Source organism: Larus michahellis, chromosome 8 (assembly GCF_964199755.1).
Source record: "Larus michahellis chromosome 8, bLarMic1.1, whole genome shotgun sequence".
Classification (NCBI taxonomy): Eukaryota; Metazoa; Chordata; class Aves; order Charadriiformes; family Laridae; genus Larus; species Larus michahellis.
The window spans coordinates 45,069,000-45,087,726 of record NC_133903.1 but is presented as its reverse complement, the minus strand read 5'-3'; the positions used below and the strand labels follow the sequence as shown (position 1 = coordinate 45,087,726).

Genomic DNA, 18,727 nt, shown 5'->3' with positions numbered 1-18,727 from the left:
TTGAACTCATGCTTGGAGTGCTTTTTCTTTTATCAAGGGAGTATAAACACTAATCTTTGGGGAGGACAAACAAAGCAATCCACCCAGCATGGAGAACGGACGCACTCATTAGCCCACCAGGAGCATTAGCAACTTGTGGTATCAGCACGTTATGGGAGAGACAGTCATTAAATCGCTGCAGTTGTCACTTGTGAGCGTGAGTGGTGTGGACAGGGGTGTCCAAACACAAAGACATCACCGACCCGAGGACCTCGCCAACCACACAAAGCAGAGCAGAGGAGATTAAGCGCCATGGGAAGCAATGAAGGAATCCTGCAAACACCACTGCTGAAGGCGTTCAAAGAGAGAGAGAATTCTGCCCAGCCATCGCATGTGATTCTTTTCCCTGAAACTACACATTTTTCTTCTGTTTGCACACTAATTTGGCACATTTTCTTCCTTCACCTATGAAGGAGCTGGTATATTCGAGTGTTTACAGAGTTTACCATTTTTCTCATTCTTTCACCCCTGCCATGTCACTGGCATAAATCTCACTCTTCATTCTAAAAACACTTTATACAACCTTGTTGGGTTCACATGAAGACTTTCAGGGCCACCAGGAAGACCAAGGAGCACTAGATGCGTCCCACAAACCCGGAATTACAGACTGCATCTTAGGTTTCTAGAAAACAAAGGTTTGAGTGATTCACGCATAACTATTTCTAAAATTAAATAATTGCAGAGAAACAGCGCCGTTTCGTGAAACTGAGAACTCCATACTAACAAAAATTAGAGGTAATTATAATGTATCTATAAAGGGCGCAGCATTCTGAGCGTTAAATCACCTTTAATTATGTTTTCTGGATTTGCAACACTGACACTGGAATTCCTAACACTACACTGATATACCACGTTAAAACCAATAGGCCAACAACTCTACTCTGAATCACCTTGAAGGCTTGCAAAACAGAGCGGTGTTTGAACACATTTGTCTTTTTCCTTACACTCTTTCAGCTATTCAGGGAGACCACAATGTATACTTCTGGAGTCATAATTGGTCACCAAAGCAACAGCCTGGATGCCAAAAAGCAGGATTTCAACTCAACTGCGCAGGGCAGCGGGGAGAGAAAGGTGACCACAATGCCTCCATTGTGGCCTTGATCCCGCAACTCAGCCCCACGGCGAACTACAAGTCGTTCATGCGCTGAATCCAAAATGAATAACTGGGAAAGCAACTGAAAGTGAGACTTTGTTTTCTTTTAACTTCTGTTCCTCCTACTAATGGCCTTTCAAAGGGCCTGAGCATTAATCTTAGGCAGTAACAAGAGAGATGAGGAAGACCCCTAGCTAGATTTTTGTCTCTCCAAGTAGGTCAGAAAAAAATATAATTAAAAAAACAATAAAAAAATTTCCTCTTTAATCAATTCTCTTGAAGCTGTCAATTTTATATTTAGCACCAACCCTTAGAAAGGGAGGTTTGCACCACAGTTGATGCACAGTGCTGACAGCAGATCTTGAGTTCCTTCCTCACAAGGAAAAAAAAACAGATATCTACATACCAGAGGCCTTTTCTCATGTCGTCAGCTAACTGTGGCTGTATGGATGGGTACGGTTGTATGGATAACCCCTCCTCATAATTTTATGGCTTAACCTCTTACAAAGAGCTTAGGTTTCTTTCCAGTTGATACTCTGCTATAAGAGGACTGAGAGAGAGTATTTGTTTTCAGGTCTTTTTCCCCCATTTAGTGATGTCCTTTTCCTCCCGTACTCCAAGGCAGCTGTTTATCAGGTTTCACAATTCAGCTAAAAGAGGTTAAATTTGGAAATTTCCCTTCCTTGCCACCTCTGTTTAAAAAGTGTTACATTACTCTCTTCGCAGTTTGCAGTTCAAACACTGCAGCTGCTAAATAAAGACGTATTTATGCACATACACACATTATTAGAAATATTTACGTTAATTCAATTGTGACAAAGAAATCCTGTCCCAACTAGACAGCAGGTTGCCATGGTTCAGCTGCTGCAGAGCCAGCACAGTGCTGGAGAGCCCAGGGCTGGGGATGGGGATGTTCCACTAACAATTTTCCTGTGTGCCCACCCTGCCTAAGCACCGGCACACCTGGACCACCCCAGTGCCCGAGCAGTGGCGAGTACCGTTGTCCATCAAACTCACCCACCCAACTCTTAATGCTCCTGCTAAGGAGTAAAGAGGGATGAAGGGAGACAGCGCTGATGTGCAAGCGAGGGCAAAACCCCTCTCCATGCAGAGCTCAGGAGCAAGCTGGGCACGCAGAAGGATGAGACGGGCAGGACGGGGAGCACCAGGAGCACCGGGAACCTGCTGACCCCAGCGCCCTGCTGGCACTTTCCACGGCTGCCCTGGGTGTAGTGAAAGCACTTTGTCTCCTCCGGCTCCCGGACTAACAGCACAGCTTTGTGAATGGCACTTAGCACAACAGATTTTCACTTTCAAAACCTCCCAGCTGCTCCTTTTGAACCTGCCACTGTCATGCGTCACATATTTCCTCCATTTCCTGCCCATAAATGGGCTTCAAACCCTGGAGGAGCAAAAGGCTTCTTCATTTCGAACTAATAGATTAAGAAAGATGGTCTGTCGCAAAGTGACCAGCGTTAACCCTGATGGCCCCAGAAATATTAAGGAACAATACAAAGAATTAAGAGCCAGTCTTGAAGGATTTCAGAAGTGAGTTGCCTGCAATTCTTTCTCTCTGAGGCTTCTACAGCTGGACACACGTTGAAGGCACATGGCCTTACCAGCAGAGCGAGGCAAAAAGCAAAGCCCGTTTAATAGCTCCCTAACAAGTCTGCAAAAGCCTTGGCATACACTGTAGACAAAAGGCAGGCCAGGCCAGGATTTCTTAGTTTTTTCTTTGCAATCACGTAAAAAGGATGAGAGTTTTACCTACATAGATAAGATAACAAGCCATTACCTCACTCATATGAGTAACGCTTAATAAAAGATTTGATTTGACCTCATTATGGCTGCATCGGAGAAAGGCATCACAACATCATTAAACAACAAAACAGTTAATACCAGCACTTGCTGAAATGCTTCAACCGTATCTGCCATCCCTAAATACCTCACAGTCTGCAAATGGGATGGTTTTATTGTTTTTAAATACACAGAGGCATGTATTCCTTAATTATACTTTAAACCAAGAACAAAGGTCGCGTATACGCTCTTAGCAAGAGGCAACCATCCAGTCACTGTATGTTCTGTAAACAACTCCCATCACTTCAACAATTACCAGTAGACCTTTAGACTTATGCATCTCTTGGCCCCTTTCATATTGGAAAAACATCATTAAAACAGATTAAAACTGCTATTCCAGTCAGACCGCTTACCTAATGCTTGAAGAAAATGTGTACCTGCAATTCCGTCCTTCAAAACAAATGATAAAAATTGACTGTTACTTCAGACTCTTCATCTTGGAAGAAAATATACTCTCTAATCAGAGACTACTAAAATCTACTCTGTCTTCTATTAAAATTATGTATTCGCATAATCACAAAACTGTTTCAAAGAAACATTTTTAGCACGGATAAACACAGCAGTCGAATGTATGTTCAGATATGCTGAATTAGATGAAATAACTTTAATAAGAAAAAATGTACATGAAGTACAGTTTTGCAATTAACATCTGCTTTATCTCTTTTTTTTTTTTTTGGTAAGATGACATTTAAGCTATATGCATGTATCAGAGCCCTTTATCTCACAGTGCCATTTTCCCCTGGAGCGTTCATGTCTCACTTCAGTAAAATATCAGCACACAAGGGCCTGAAACCGGCTTTACCTGCAGCAGAGACAACTCCCAGACTATCAATTTGGAAAAGCATTGGAAAAGCAGCAAGAACAATATTGACAGATGGGCTCTCCCACACTTCCCCTGCAAAAGCCTCTCCTCTGGCACCACCTTCCCCACAAATTAGTCTTTGGGGAGTTGATGGATAATGATCCATTTCAGTCTTTCAGATCTCAAAAAAGCGGACATGGGATATTTCATGTTTGGGGGGCATTCCCCCCCCCCCCCCCCGTAAATTAAACTGTGACTTACACTTTCAGGAAAAGATAAACTTAGCTATCAGTGCAATTCACTTCTTTCTCTAGAACTTCAATAACTCTGGGGGGGTTTACTCAAGGTCTTTGATGTCCAAAGCTGTTTCCCAGAACTCTGAAGCTCCAACCCATGGGCAACACTCATCCACAACTAGCGCTTGGTGTGTTGGCTGCTGAAGCATTGGCAAGTCTAGGGACGGCAGCATCACCAAGCCTACACTTTTTGTTTTAAATTACTTTCATCTCATTTGCACTCCCTCTTTCCATCAGGAGTAACAGATGATACCTTTGGGTCTTCTTGCAAAGAATAGGCACTGCTTTAGTGATACAAAATCAAGGACAAAAGTGAAATAATAAAATACCAACTCAGTTCAACAAAACGTTGGCCGTCCTTCCACTTCCCAGGAGGAAGGCAGGGATGTACTCGGGGAACAGAGTCATACACTCCCACCTTATCTATGGACTGTGCTTTTAACCTTGAGCCTGCATTGAGATTGAGGGCTCGTATGAGGCAGCGATGGGCGCTCCCCACCTCAGGACACCAGTGTCCCCAGCAGCAGAAGGTGCATCAGGTCTGTTGTCATTACCAGGTGTGTTTAATTACCACTATTACCAGCAGCCAGGGAAGGGCTGCAAGGCACCTACTCTTCAAAGGAAAAAGGCAGCACAGGGCAGCACAGATCATTTCAGAAACTGTAAATACTTCACCATCTGCAGAGTCGTTGGAATTAAACAACAATTTCGAAAATGCTCATTTATTCCTGCCTGACCACACCACGCACACAGGCACCTTTGCTGACCCTATCGCCATGGTATCCGCAGCATCTCCATACCTGTGGTCTGATCGACGGGCCGCAGAGAGTAAATACAAAGAAATTTAGGCAGAGAAGCACACTCATGGGTGGAGCCCGCAGTACATCCATGCATAAAAACAAACAATACTTCAACCAACTGTTATTTTTATCTGTCTGTAAACAGTAACACACAGAGAAAGTAAATCTCCTACCCTGCTCTTGCTGTAAGACTGCGAGAAGAGAATTATTTAGTATTGCAATGGAAAATAAATTCCTTAAGAGCTCAGAAAATCTGAGCCCCACACAGAAGGTGGGCTGAAGCAGAGCGGAGTCTAAGATACCCAGCCGTGCAAAGGGCTCCCGCAGATACGATGATTTCCCATCAATTAGGCCACTGTATAATGGACACAGCTGCCAACGGCTGCTCTGATGCCAGGAAGCAGCAGAGGGTTTGGAATTGGCACCGGATCTCTAGGCAGTGGTACGGACTGCATTGAAAACATATATGGCTTTCCAAAAAAAAAAAAAAAATTATGGCTTTCTGAAAAAGTGTGAAGTATGGTACCAGGACCAACAAAATCAGCAGGAAAAAAAGTTAGGCCAATTCAGCATTTTGGAAAAATTCCACTTGAGTTTCTGTCCTGGCAGTGGCTCTTGCTCAGCCCCTGTGGCGAGCAGGCAGCTCTGCCAGGAGCCACTCCACCGGCCAGGAGGCAAGGGAAGACCCTGCCTTCTCCCATGCTTGGAGACAGCAGGAGGCAGGGGAAAAAGGTGCCACGGCAGCTCCAGGGACATCCAGAGAGGTGAGAGATCCTGGACCATCCAGGGAAGTCACACTCCTGCCACCAAAAATTAGTACATGTGTTGGAAAACTGACATTCAGAGACACTCTCTTGTTTCTGAACAGGTATCACAGGTTTCTCTCTTCACTGGACTCATGACTTGCTCTGATCTGATTCAGCTTTTCAAAGGATAATGAAAACTCCTGACTTCCAAATGAAAAAGCTTAACAGATCTTCTGTGCTTCAAAGTAGGTGGTTAAGCTACAAAGAGTTATTCATTCTCCACAGTCTCTGGCCATTGCCGTTCCTGTAACAGTGTGATACCCATCTAACACATACACACACCTATGTGTGTTAATTTAATCCACAGGTCCCTCTGCCCCCGGATAAAGGACCGACTTTAACCCTATGCTGATGCCGTAGCGACAAGAAAAGCTCCAGAGGAGCAATGGAAAGAACTTGTTTCTCCACCTGAAAGCACCCATAATTAAGAAGTGATGGATGTCGCTAGTAAAAGTGAGTGATGTTTTTCAGGAGCTCTCTCATCTGTAACTGCACTGTTTTCAGATAAAATAACCCTTTCTGTCAGGCAGTGTCAGGAATGTCTACAGCCAATCAGTCACTCTGCTACCCAGCAAAAAATATGACGTTCTTGTCATAACATCTGTAGCATGCGTTTTATCAGCCCTTCTTCTTTGTGTACCTCATCAGTTAGGGTCTCCAACTCCAGCAACACCAATAATCCATGCTGCTGAGATAAACAGATAAATCGAAACTTCCAAAAAACCTCATCCCCATTGCATGTGAAAGAGAACTTCGTTCAAACCAAATACCTTTTACAACAGCATAAAATGGTATTTGCCATCTGGAGTTAATGACTATCAAATAAAACCCAGGAGAAAGCCCCGCTCACCACTCCTGTGTGCTGGCCGGCAAAGCAGAACCACCACAAGAAACAGCTTGGAGGAAAGTCAACAAGATAAGCGGGATCATTTCAGACTTGGACACCATAAAATTTCACACTGTAGCAACTTCATTTACAAGACTTTAACAAACATTAAACAAGGAGAACATATATCTAACACAATTAACCAAGATTACACATATGGTCTAACGTCTCCATGCCACTGTGCAAGTGCCAGGAGAGACTGTCCCAACAGGCAGGATGGGGCAGCTCCGTAATTACGTGTCCCTACAGATTGTCACAGCTATCATGGGAAATAACCCCTCAACCGCCGCACCTCTGAACAAGGTAGCCTTGTCAGCTTAATGGCACTGGTCAAAATCAAACCAAAACAAAAAAACCTCATCAGCATGATTAAGGATATGGGGACAGATGAGCAAGACAGACCATTAGTCTTTGGGAATGCTTTATGTGGTTACCTGTCGAGCAGCCTGGCTATGTTAAGTGATTAAAACAGACCTCGACAGAAACGTTAGTGTCGATTTCTCAATATTCTAACCCAGAAAAACAGTTGCATTGAATTGTTGTTAAGGATCACGCAACAGACAACCACTCGGAAAGGCAACACACTCCCCTTCCAGAAGTTACCTTACAAAATTTGATGGAGCTTAAGAGAGAGTTAACGTTTCATTACTTAAGAGCCATTCTTGATCTTTAAACACAGCCAATGTATATTAATATTTAACCACGGCATGTTAAGAGATTGCGTATCACTATTACAACCTTATAGCTATTACTTTTGCAAAACACTAAGAAGAAATAGATGCTGAAGTCACTGATCACATGTTTTCTACTTACTGTGACGGGAAATAATCAGCATCTCTGATTAGGAACATTGTTTATTACAAGGCAACAATCTCCCTTGAGCACCCAATCCAATCCATGTGCTTGATGCAAAGGTTTCTTAAAGGCTATGAAGTTAAACACCTGTATCCTAGAAAACACGCTGGTGCTTCTAACAAAAGAAAATGCTGAAGCATTGAAGAAATTTAAACAGTTGATTACAGTGTTTCCTCTTGAATCCTGATTGAGAAAACAAACATTTTTATGTTATTAAGAGACACTACTCAAAGGGAAGCAATCTCAGTAATACCTGGCCCTTCTGAACTGTTGATTAGCATTTCCTGGAGGAGCACCGCCACTGACCTGAGACCTACCGTTCACAAATTTCATCCTCTAAAGACAAGGATGACAGAAGTAGTTTATTGAACCTCAGAGTAAAGCAGGTGGGAAGCAACTCCTGCAGATCCCTGGTCCAAACCCTGCTCAAAGCAGCGCTAACTTTGAAGCCAGACCATGTTACCCAGAGCCTTGCCCAGCTGATTTTCAAGTACCTCCAAAGATGAAAGTGCCACAACCTCTTTAGACCCTTGTTCCAGTGCTCTTCCACTCTCGAGTTGAACTATTGGAACTTCCCTTGCTGCATCCTCTGAACTTTGCTTCTTTTGCCTTCCGTGTGCTCCCGCAGAAGAGCTGGACACCGCTGTCACCCCAGCTGCCCGTTGCGGGTGGGTGACTGTGGTCAGACCCTTCCTCCCCCTGCTTGCACATCTCCTGCTCTAGTCCCCAGCCAGCCAGGCAGTCCTCTGCCTGATCCACTCCAGTTTTTGGCACCTTTCCTGACTTGTTGATGTCTTTTTCGTACTTGTGATCACCGGTGGGATCCAAGTTACAAGGCTTGCCATAAACTGGGAGGACCTTTTGTCCATCCCTTGGTTGAGACAGCAACCGCTCACTCAGTCTCCTCATCCACAGGCTGATCAGACCCAGCTCCAACACCCTCCACATCTCATCTGTCCTCCAGACCCCAGCCACATCCAGGGATGCCCTTGGCCAACCATGCTCCCTAATGTACCATCCTTGAAGCCGGTCACAGCTCCACGTCTAGGGCCTGAGCGGCACTGACCACGACAGAACCGTTACCTTTAATTACAGTCCTCTTAATACATTCCAGATGGAAGTTGTCCTCTCTGCAACTGTTAGCTTGTGCAAAGGCGGTGATCCAGCACACATCCCAAAGAGCTCTTCTGTGGCTGTGCAGCCTAGCCACGTCCTCAGTGTTTTGTATTTCCTCATTTCAGCTCATTAAGTTATATGCTGCAGATTTCCAAACGTTTTTCAATCTACAGTAGCCATTTAATTCTGAACTATGCTTCACACCGCTTGAGCCCCGCTCTGTTCAGGCTTACTTGCAGATTTAGTAAGTATTCCCTTGTCCACATCAGTAAAGAGAAAAGCAAATAAAGCTCAGCCCAAGACAAACAGGGGTGTATTCACACAATTCCTCATGCCACCTCCCCCCTTCTTCCCCTGATTTTCACAGCAAGTTATAGGTAACTACTCTTCAAACACAGTCTTTAAACAGTTATTTGTTTACTGTACAATTAAATACATACATTTCCCTGTTCCCCAGAAATGCCACAAGGGGTTATGTCAAAAGTTACTGAAGTCAAGGTAACATCACAGGTACTGCTCCCCCAGTCTTTTAGCATCTCGTTATCCTCCAGATTCCCAGAAACTGATTAAAAATTTTGTTCCAATTCTCTAAGCATCGCAGTTAGACTAACTAGCCAGTAATTCCCTGGATCTCCCCTTTTCAAAGGCAGGTACCGCATTTGCCCTTTTCAGTCCTCCAGGACCTCTCTTGCTCTTCACAATTTCTAAAAGATAATTGTAAATGGTTCAAAGGTTGCTTGGCTAGTTGCTTATGTACCCTAGGGCAAATTTCATCAGGCTCTGACTATTTGAATACACCTATCTTATCTACTTTTTCTGATCTATCCTTTTCCTGCTCTGCACTATACTCCTATCACATTGTTTAAATTAATTTTAATTAATGTGAAGACACACTCAAGCAATACGATAACTACATGAAACACATTCAATATTTTATCTTTCAGCTACAATGTTAGCAAAAAAAACCCCAGACTGTTCATGTACCATTACTCTAGCTTTTAGGAGATGCAGAAAAACATTTAAATAAAATAAAAAAAAAAACCCAAGCCAGATTAAAGACTGTATAAGGCTTAGACCAACCTTCAGCTGAGATGTCTGAAGCGAGAACATTAAGAAATGTCAACAAACTCCTTGTCTGCAAAGAAAATTTAACTGCTTTTTAGAAGGGGCTCTTTCAGTGACTAAACCAGACTGTTTTGGTTTGGTACATTAAAAAAGCCAACACTTCCCCAGCAGATAAAATATTTGATAATCAAATGCGTGATTTCCTGTACCATTGCCTCAGTTATCCGGCACTGATCATCGCCAAGGGTAGGGTACCGAATTACACTGACCACTGGTTCAAACCAGCACAGCGAGTCCCGCTCCTCTGTGAACACAGACAGGTATCTTGAAGCACATTACGATTTTAATGCACCCACCTGTTCTAGCTATAATTTACCTTTCATCAACTGGAAATTACCATCCTCATAGCTGAGACGTGGCAACTTATTACAGGGGCATAGCTAGTCTGCTTCTATGCAAAGCAAAACAGACAGCCTTAGATCATCCTCTGTGATTTCTATTTTGTTTTTCGGCAAAACGAACCAGACACAGTTGCGTATTGTTACCACTCCCCAGCTAAAGCACAGGAACTTCTTAAACTACTCCATTTCCATCCTCAAAGACACATCAGTCTCTGTTCTGTGATCCCCTAGGCAGAAGGATGCAACGTTAATGGAGGTTCTGGCTGTCATTCTCAAAAGCAGTTAGTGATTTCAACGTCTCAATTTCTAGTGTACCCAACCTGAAATAATTTAAAAGGTCCGATTTTCAGGAAATGATGAGCACTCAAAAACTGCTGGGAGGTGGTTCTCCCCCTCCCCCACAGTGTTTAAATCCAAAATCCATTTTACCTGATGTTTCTACCTAGAAAATCCTTCTGCAAGACTAAAACCCTAGTACTAGTCAAAAAGAAGGGGAAAAAAATCATTTTCTTTTGCTAGCTGTGATGAAAATGCACCAAATTCATACATTCTTCCACTTACATGGAATACAGCCGTCTGCTGTTGAATATGGATCTGCGAATATCTTCTTCCAGAGTGATACTCTGAAAACCTCCTCTAACAGAATACTATAATCAGCTGTCAGTGAAGCCTGCTTTACTGGACATAATAACAAAGCTTGATTTCCAACACTGCCAGGCCAAAAAAACCCACCCAGTATTTCCAGCCCACATATACTTGTATTTGTTCTTGACAGAAACGCAACCATCAGTAACCCCTGTCTGCCTGCCTCCCCTGAAAAACAAATCATAATTAGAAGAATCCTTGGAAATTATCCTTGAGCTAATAATGATGAATAGAAAGAAGGTATGAAGAGAGAGAAAAGCCAGACCAGTGAAATATTGCGTATAGTCTTCTCTGCTGCTGCTCCTTATTTCGCTAGTGGAAAAATTCAGACTCTATTTTAGTCAGGGGAGTTCGGTATCATACAACTGTTCAATCACAGCTTGGCAAACCTCATTATTTCAGGAATCAGAATTTCAGGATTTCAGAAACACAGAGTTTTGCCTGAGAACGGGACGGGATGGGTATCTGCTCTGCCCTCGGGAACGGCACCGCCGGGGCTTGTGCCCGGCACAGCCCTGCTGTTCCCGCAGAAGGCAGCCCCAGGAGCCGGCACAGCCAGCACAGGCACCAGGAACCTCTGCACACTAACAACCCTGTGGTTTTTAATCCACCATCCCGCCAGGCTCTACTTCAAACCAGGAGCCTAACCAATACTGGCTGGTTTCAGCCAAGCCTATGGTGATAGCAGATAGAACGAAACCAAGTTAATTAGAGTTAAAAGTATCCTCAAAGGCAATCTCAGTACCAAAACTCCTTATGCACATTAACTTATGTAGCATGTATTTTTAATGAGCGCAGCACTAGTCTTGGGTTTAGAAAACACACAGAGACGGCGTGGCAGCTGCTGAAACCCATTGCGCCAGCAAGTGCTGACTCCGTGGGATGACAGAGTTACGCTGCCAGTTATGGTGATTCTACCTTTATTGCATAACCCTCAGAGAGCCAAATTAATTAAATAGGTAAAGTGACAAAACAAAAGCCACCTACCAATATGCTGATTGTATAATAGAAAAGGAAATGAAAAAGACCAGAGGGCGAAAGCTCATGTTCAATTTCACAAATACGGTTAAACCTTGTAACATCTCCAGCTTCTGCTGATACTGTTTTTCATAAATACACTTTTGAAAATGTATAACCCTGTAGACAGCTAAAGCACACACCTTCAAAGCAGAGACGAATTTCACTAGTCCGAATTTGGAGCTTTAAACCCCACCCTTCCCTCTCCACACACATTCCCCAACGCGCACCGTGTGGAACCAGGTAAATGGCCAGCCGTCTTGCCCTTTGGGCACCAATATATTAAAGCACTCTGCTCATTCCTAAGATAAAAAGACCCATAAAGACTCTTAAGTCCAAAAAAACATATATAGCCATACATAAAGAATGCTGAGCTATGCCAACCAATGCAGCCAATGCCCTTTTGAGGCTGTCATTTAAATGCAGCCAGAAAATATCATTCACCGTGTTACAGTGAAAAGTAACGGGTAACTCGTCATTTTGCATTAAGTATTAATATGTTCCGGCCAACGTGGCATCAACACACAAACAAATCACATTGAATCACATGAGCTTTGCGACAACGCTTTGTAGAAATACATGACCTTTACTACAGAAAACACCCCTTAAATTAGAACATGGTATCACAACACATTTTCTAAAATGAAAATAAATTAAAAAATAAAGATATTTAAAGAATTTAGAAGGGGACATGTGACCTGATGACAACTGCTTTATACTGTAAAGTCAGAATGAAGAAAAATAATCATGCGGAATTCTCAGTTTTAACAGCGATTCCAGTCTTCAGCTTTCAGTGGTAATGTTGCACGTATAAAAATCCTCCAAACCATAATCATATAGATATACAGCATTTCCCCAGCAATAGCCAGTTCAAATGGAAAATACTGAGTTTAGGTTTTTCAATCTTTTCAAGCAGTCTTCAGTTTAATAAATTTATTAACTTCAGGACTGGAACATTCAAATGGAAACTTTACGTATTTTTGTATATCCCTGAAAGAGCAACCATGTAACAATTTTAGTTTAAATTAATGTCAAAAGACTGCTTCAGGATGCACTGCAGTCTCCAAACTCCTGAAAACTTAATCTGTATTCTGCTAATCTAGGTTACAGTTTATCTTCAGGGGTTCTCCTGTAATGTCATTCCTTGATGCTTTAGATTCAGCCTGACATGATTGAAAAGGCTTCCTTTTCTTTCTTTCCCATTCATCTGAACAGCAAAAGTACACTTTTTTTTTTTTTCCCCAGGTTCCTCCACCCCTCCCAATCAAATGGAGTTTATTAAGGAAATTAGTTTAAAAGAAAACCCTACAGATAAACTGTGACCTAGATCAGGGAGACTGTGCCCAATTTATGTTCAAAACAATTGATTTACTTTAAAAGATGTTGTTGCATGCCACTCAAACCATACTTTCAGCCACATTTGGTATGGACCGAGTCTGTCATCTTTTATTTCTTAAAACCTGAGTTTACGTTAAGAAGGATAGAAGAGCTTCTCAGGGTCAGCTAAAAGCATAAGTAACTGCACATACCAGAAAAGAAGGGCTATAAAACTGAGAAGCCCTCAAGGCCCACTCTTTTGCTGAGGAGCACCACGACCAAGCTGCTGGGTCAGCTCCCGTGCAACGTTGTCACCGCTCTGGGTTCAGTTTCGTCACCACGCAGCAGCATCCTCCCAGGGGAATGGCTGTCTCTAACCTGGGACTGCTCTAAGATGCTTCCAAATACAATATAAAACTGCATGCAGACGATTAGTTAAGAAATGTCATCCTGAAGACGACAGACACTCTCCCGTAATGCAGATACTGTCTGGGTTTGACTCTGCCTCTCACCAAGTTAACCCATGGTGGGGATGCGCTCAGCCCTGCTGCCCGTGCCAGCCTGTTTCGTGCCGACTCCATGGGGCAGGTGAGTCTGTAAGGGGAGGGGGAGCTGGTGGGGAACAGGGGGTCTCACCTGGCTGTACCTCTGAGCATCCCTCATCTCGCCTGTCCTGAGCCACAGGAGGGAGAGGGGGATGCAGCCTTCCCACTCTGCTCTTCAGTGGGCACAGCGGCCCAGAGCCTTTCTGCCCATGCTCCCACATGCATCCAAATGCAATCGTGCCAACCCTGGCCTCCCCTCTGAGGGGAGGGCGTGCAGTAAGCCCTGCCAAGACGTTCTTCCCTGCCCTGCTGTTTCTGTGAAACACACGGTTTCTGAAACCAGCCCTCCCCATTTGTGCTGTCTTTGCGTAACCTCTCGGCTGGCACATCCCACCACCTGAGCACCATCTCCTCACCATTTGCCAGGGCCCAACCCAGCGCCATCCATGCCTGGCAGGGTCTATTCCAAAGGGCTTTGAGCCCAAAAGCTCTTGCTCTCCGCCAGCTTCGCTAGCAGGCTTCTCTCACTCCCCAGACCACGCCATCAGTACTTTTCAAACACACATACGCAAAGACATACCTACCGTAAGGGCTTCGATCTCCACTTAAGCGCCAAGACCAGTTCCTAGTTTTAGAGAAATCTTGTTTGTTTCAAGCATCAGCATCTTAGCTAATGAGTTTTCGCTTCCCTTCTGCACTCCACAAATACCGGGCTGAGTAATGCATAGCCTAATTGACTGTTAAGGTCACTGGCCAGCTCTTTAATCTTATTTAGTACACTTTGAGACAGTTCATGAGTCATTAAGGCTTCATTCTTGGGGACACAAAGACATGTAATATACATTAATAAAGAGCGTAAATGTAATCCAATGTGTGTATTTCAGAGATTGCAAAATTAGAAAGATGGCATTAAGTATTTCTTCGCAATGTTATCATTTTAATAATGTTGCTTATTTTAATATACAATAAAAATGTTTAATTGTGAGAGCCTGTGGTGTCCTTGTAATTTGTAATGTTGCCGTAGCTCTAAGAAAATTCCTTAAGTAGTAAAAGTCACACTTTAAATACCAACTTGAAGGGAAAGAAGGGCTCAAGGGAGACCTATCTTAAAAATTCCTTACTTGAAGGGGGAAAAAAAAGACATTTTTCAAGCTGTTATTCATGATATTTAATTTTATGATGTAAATTGTAATTCAGTGCGCACACATGTGTCAAGAACTTTGCAATACTTTCAAAAGGGATCAGCATCACTAATCAGGCACTGAAATCCAATTTCTGGGAGAATCTGGGAGCTCAAAGCTGAACATTGTAGCTAGCTTGGAAAGACCTTTGAAAAATAAAGTTAAACAGTAATTACACATAAATGTGCTTGAGAAACTTTACACCTGTCTTGACATGAATCAGATCTTTGCATGGATGATGAAATTCTTGGCATTGCTTTAGGTGATTGCGATGGCATTAGCTTAGGCAGGGTAAGAATTCAACAGCCACAAGCCTGGACAGGTAGGATAAAGGAGTTACTGACTCAAAAAAGCATGACAGCTTATCTGTTGAAAGTCTAAACACGTTAATCATTTAACATAAACAGATCTGCTGATATTTTTAGCACGGCATTTCAACTCATAAGTAACAATGTTAAAAAAAGGACACCAGTAACCCTAATCGTATTTTCCACGGGTCCTCCCAGCCCCTTGCAGAGTGTTTCTACTAAAACTCAGACCAGCAGAAAAAAGAAAAAAAGACAGAAAAGAGCCAGAGACAGGTAGCTGGGTTTAGGGATTAGAACAATAAAGAAATTGCTCGCAATCAATGTTTGACTGCTGGCTATGCTACAGACTCCTCCTGCAACCTTTATCTCCCTGTGCCTCAGTTCCCAGTCCGTAAAACGAAGGTGATAACGTTTCCCTACCTCACAGGAACGTTCTCAGAATAAATCCATAAATGCCTGGGAGACACTGAGACACCACTGTGACAGAGGCCATAAAAATACCTAGGAAAAAAAAACAAACATAAAAATAAGTGTCATAAATTACTATAGCAGCAGACACATTCACAGACTAAATGTAAAGCAAAGGTTAAAACTTCAGTTAACAACGTGAATTTTCCATCCCGGGGAAGAAGCGATTTGGTCCAGCACGTATTCGCATCGGGACACTCTTAGAACTGTGACAGCTTCCCCTTTCCTACTTGGACACAACACTGTTGTGACAACCCACCACCACAGACGGACGCAGCCAGGAAAGGTGTTTCCTTCACAGATCACTACCTCAATCCCTCCATTACGAGCACCACATTGAAGAGCCCCAACCACAGCAACGGACCCCAACGTACTGACAATACTCTTCCTCAGTCTCCGTGTCCGATAACTACTGCAGAACCGAGTTCCTCCAAGAGTTAAAAAAACTTTAATTTTCAGCCTAACATTTATTCCTGAACAGCTTTTATCCATTTGTTTTCATGCCAACATTGATCCAGCAGCTTAAACAGCTTTTCCCTATCCCTGAAGTTTATTTCCCTGACGATAAAAAATGAATTACACCACCTCCCTGTCAGGGCTCATTTTACCGCCCAACCCAAGCAAGTTCTTGGAGTTTGCTCTCAGAAGGCTCCCCATCCTTGAGGTTACCCACCTCCTCTGTTAGCCCACTTCACCCTGCTCTGCCCATCGCCATTCCCTGCAGCTCACTGTCACCTTGTGACTGCACAAAGACGTGTTTGTCCAGTATTTCCAATCGGTAACACACGCCATCCTCCAGAGCTCAGAGCAAAACTGTCTTTCTCCTAATGCCTCCAAAGGTCATGACCCTGCACGCTATCAGCATGGAGATACGTCCCACTTCCATTGCTCCAGGTTCTCCAGCCCTTTCTGAAAGACATCCCGACCCTTCATGCCTCCCCGTGTCCCACACGCATTGCTCCGAGCCCTCAGGGCACCGCTTCACCGAGCCGGGGACGTTAAAGGGAACATGCACTGTCTCCCCAAAAAACACACCTCCTATCTTCAGTGTCAACTCGGCTCGGCAACCAACGGCTTGAGCTTGAATACACCGTTAAGCATTCTCTAACGTGAGCCAAATGACTACAGCCCTCAGAAGGATAAGTGATTCAAAATTATGCAAATGTGTAGAATGCGTTATTTAGTCTTTATCATTTACAAAGTACTCATTTCGTAAACAGTTCCAGCACACTTTCAGAAAGTGTGGCAGTGCCCTGAAACCTGCGTCTCTGACGGTTGCTGCATCACGCACCGACCGCGTCCCTGGTGGGAGAGGGGAGGAATGCCGCCGGTGCGCTCCACCTCTGAGGTGGGACACGGGGCTGGGACAGCCTGCCCATCCCATGCCTCACAAACTTACTGATACCCCCACCTCACCTACCCTCTCATCCACGCACCGCCTAGAGACCCTCTCTCATCCCCTCGCAACCTGAGCAGACTGGGACAACAAAAATCCCTTCATTTTGTTTTCTTTCAGGGGAGAGAAGGCAGCTCCCCACCTCCTGGCGCAGTGAGTGGAACCAGCTCGCAGCTGGTCAGACAAGCGCTGGAGCTGGTAGGAGGGGAATGGCAAGCTCACCCCTTCTGCTGGCCGTCTGCCGCCGGATCAGACTGGGATGTATCGGAAACCTCAGCCCAGGGAACTAGAATACAGTCACCTTTCCAAGGACTCGGATCCATTTAAAACTGTGCTCTAATAACCTTGACAAACAAATATATTATGCAATTTTATGTTATGCAGCGTTGACTTCAGTGACTCTGTAGCAGTGCTTACTCTACTATATTTACTTCTGGCACACACCGGCAGCGTTCGCTGCAGTCATTCAGAGCCTGTTCCTCTTTTAAACCTGGAGGTCCTACCCTGCCAATATCTATGCACAAAGCTCCTCAATGTGCTTTTCACAGCTTTGGCCACGTTCGTCCCTCTTTCTTCTGTCCCTGCAAGCTCCCTTGTGCACAATGCATCATAAGAGATTTTTTTTTCCCTCTCACACAGGATGCCAATTTTCTACTCCAGCATCTCTCCCTCTATGTCAGGTCCCCAGCTCCCATCTTCACCTGTCCCACACTGTCACTCTCCATCCCTCGGGTCAGAATTTTAGAGAAGCGCCCTGGGACCTCCTGCCAGGCTCCCTGGGGTTTGAGGAAAGCCTTCTTTTACAGGCACACATCCACCTTGATGCCCATGACTAAGACTAACATACTGAATGAACAGAAGATAGGTTATACAAATCTGTTTTCTCCCTTCCCCCATGACTAACACGATGACCATTTCGGTACTGGCTCCTCTTGCTCTCTTCATCAGCCAGTTGCTCTTGCAAGAACGGTAATCACATCTCAGTGGAATCCATCCTGCGGTAAGTGGTTTGTTAAATCCCAGGACATGTTGTATACACAGGATACTTAAGCTACTTAAATGGCAACCCTTTATTAAATGCATAAAAAATGCTCGAAATTTCTGTAAGCCAACAATTTAAATTAACATCCTCCCTTAAACATATCAGTCTGTGCTGCTAATTGTTACATTGCTTTTATACATTGCTTTTGAATATATTATTTGGAAACCCTATGGAATTTCCTATAGTTCTAACACCCATAGTTGCAGTTGTCTATGGTACGCATGCACGTTTTCACTAAAAACTCCTCTCTCCCAAAAGCATAAGTAGATTTTGCATTTGCACAGTAGGGGCAGTTCAAACCAACTACTCTCAGCTACACCACAGGGGCACTACTGCCAGAACAGGAAAGGGAAACACGCCACCAAAAAAAACCCCAATCAATCTTTTCTACACTGGAAATATTGAGACAGAGAGCAAAGAATTTTAAAGATGAGGTTAGAAAATACTCTCAATCATATCAAGCACTGTTCAATATGCAATTGAAGACCCCTGGACACCCCTGCCATGACAGGACCTGCGCACACTCTGTATTTCTTCGCATCTGTTTGCATGACATGTATATTTAAAATTTTACACTGATTCAGTTTTGGATGCCACAGCCAACTTTTATAAAACAGATGTTCTGCTTATACAGGGAGAGGGCATATAAACATTAGGCGTTTGCTGTTGAGGATTAAACATTAACAAAAAAATGTAATCAGCAATGACGAAAGCGGTAATGGCAGTTCACAGGAGATAACCCTCTCCGTGAAGCACGCTGCAGTCTCCATCATGCTAATTTAGGTTCTTAGA

General features: G+C 43.8%; 1 protein-coding gene across 19 annotated transcripts in view; it reads right to left on the bottom strand.

The window, feature by feature from the left end:
- Positions 1 to 18,727, bottom strand: part of PTPRF (protein tyrosine phosphatase receptor type F) — a 393,802-nt gene that overhangs the window by 283,486 nt on the left and 91,589 nt on the right. For 17 of the 19 annotated variants that reach the window (XM_074596399.1, XM_074596398.1, XM_074596405.1 and 14 more), the window contains exon 2: positions 15,450 to 15,530. The exons of the other annotated variants lie outside the window; for them this stretch is intronic. The gene's annotated coding sequence lies outside the window, so the exon portion shown is untranslated. The remainder of the gene's footprint in view (positions 1 to 15,449; positions 15,531 to 18,727) is intronic. 19 annotated transcript variants of the gene reach the window in all.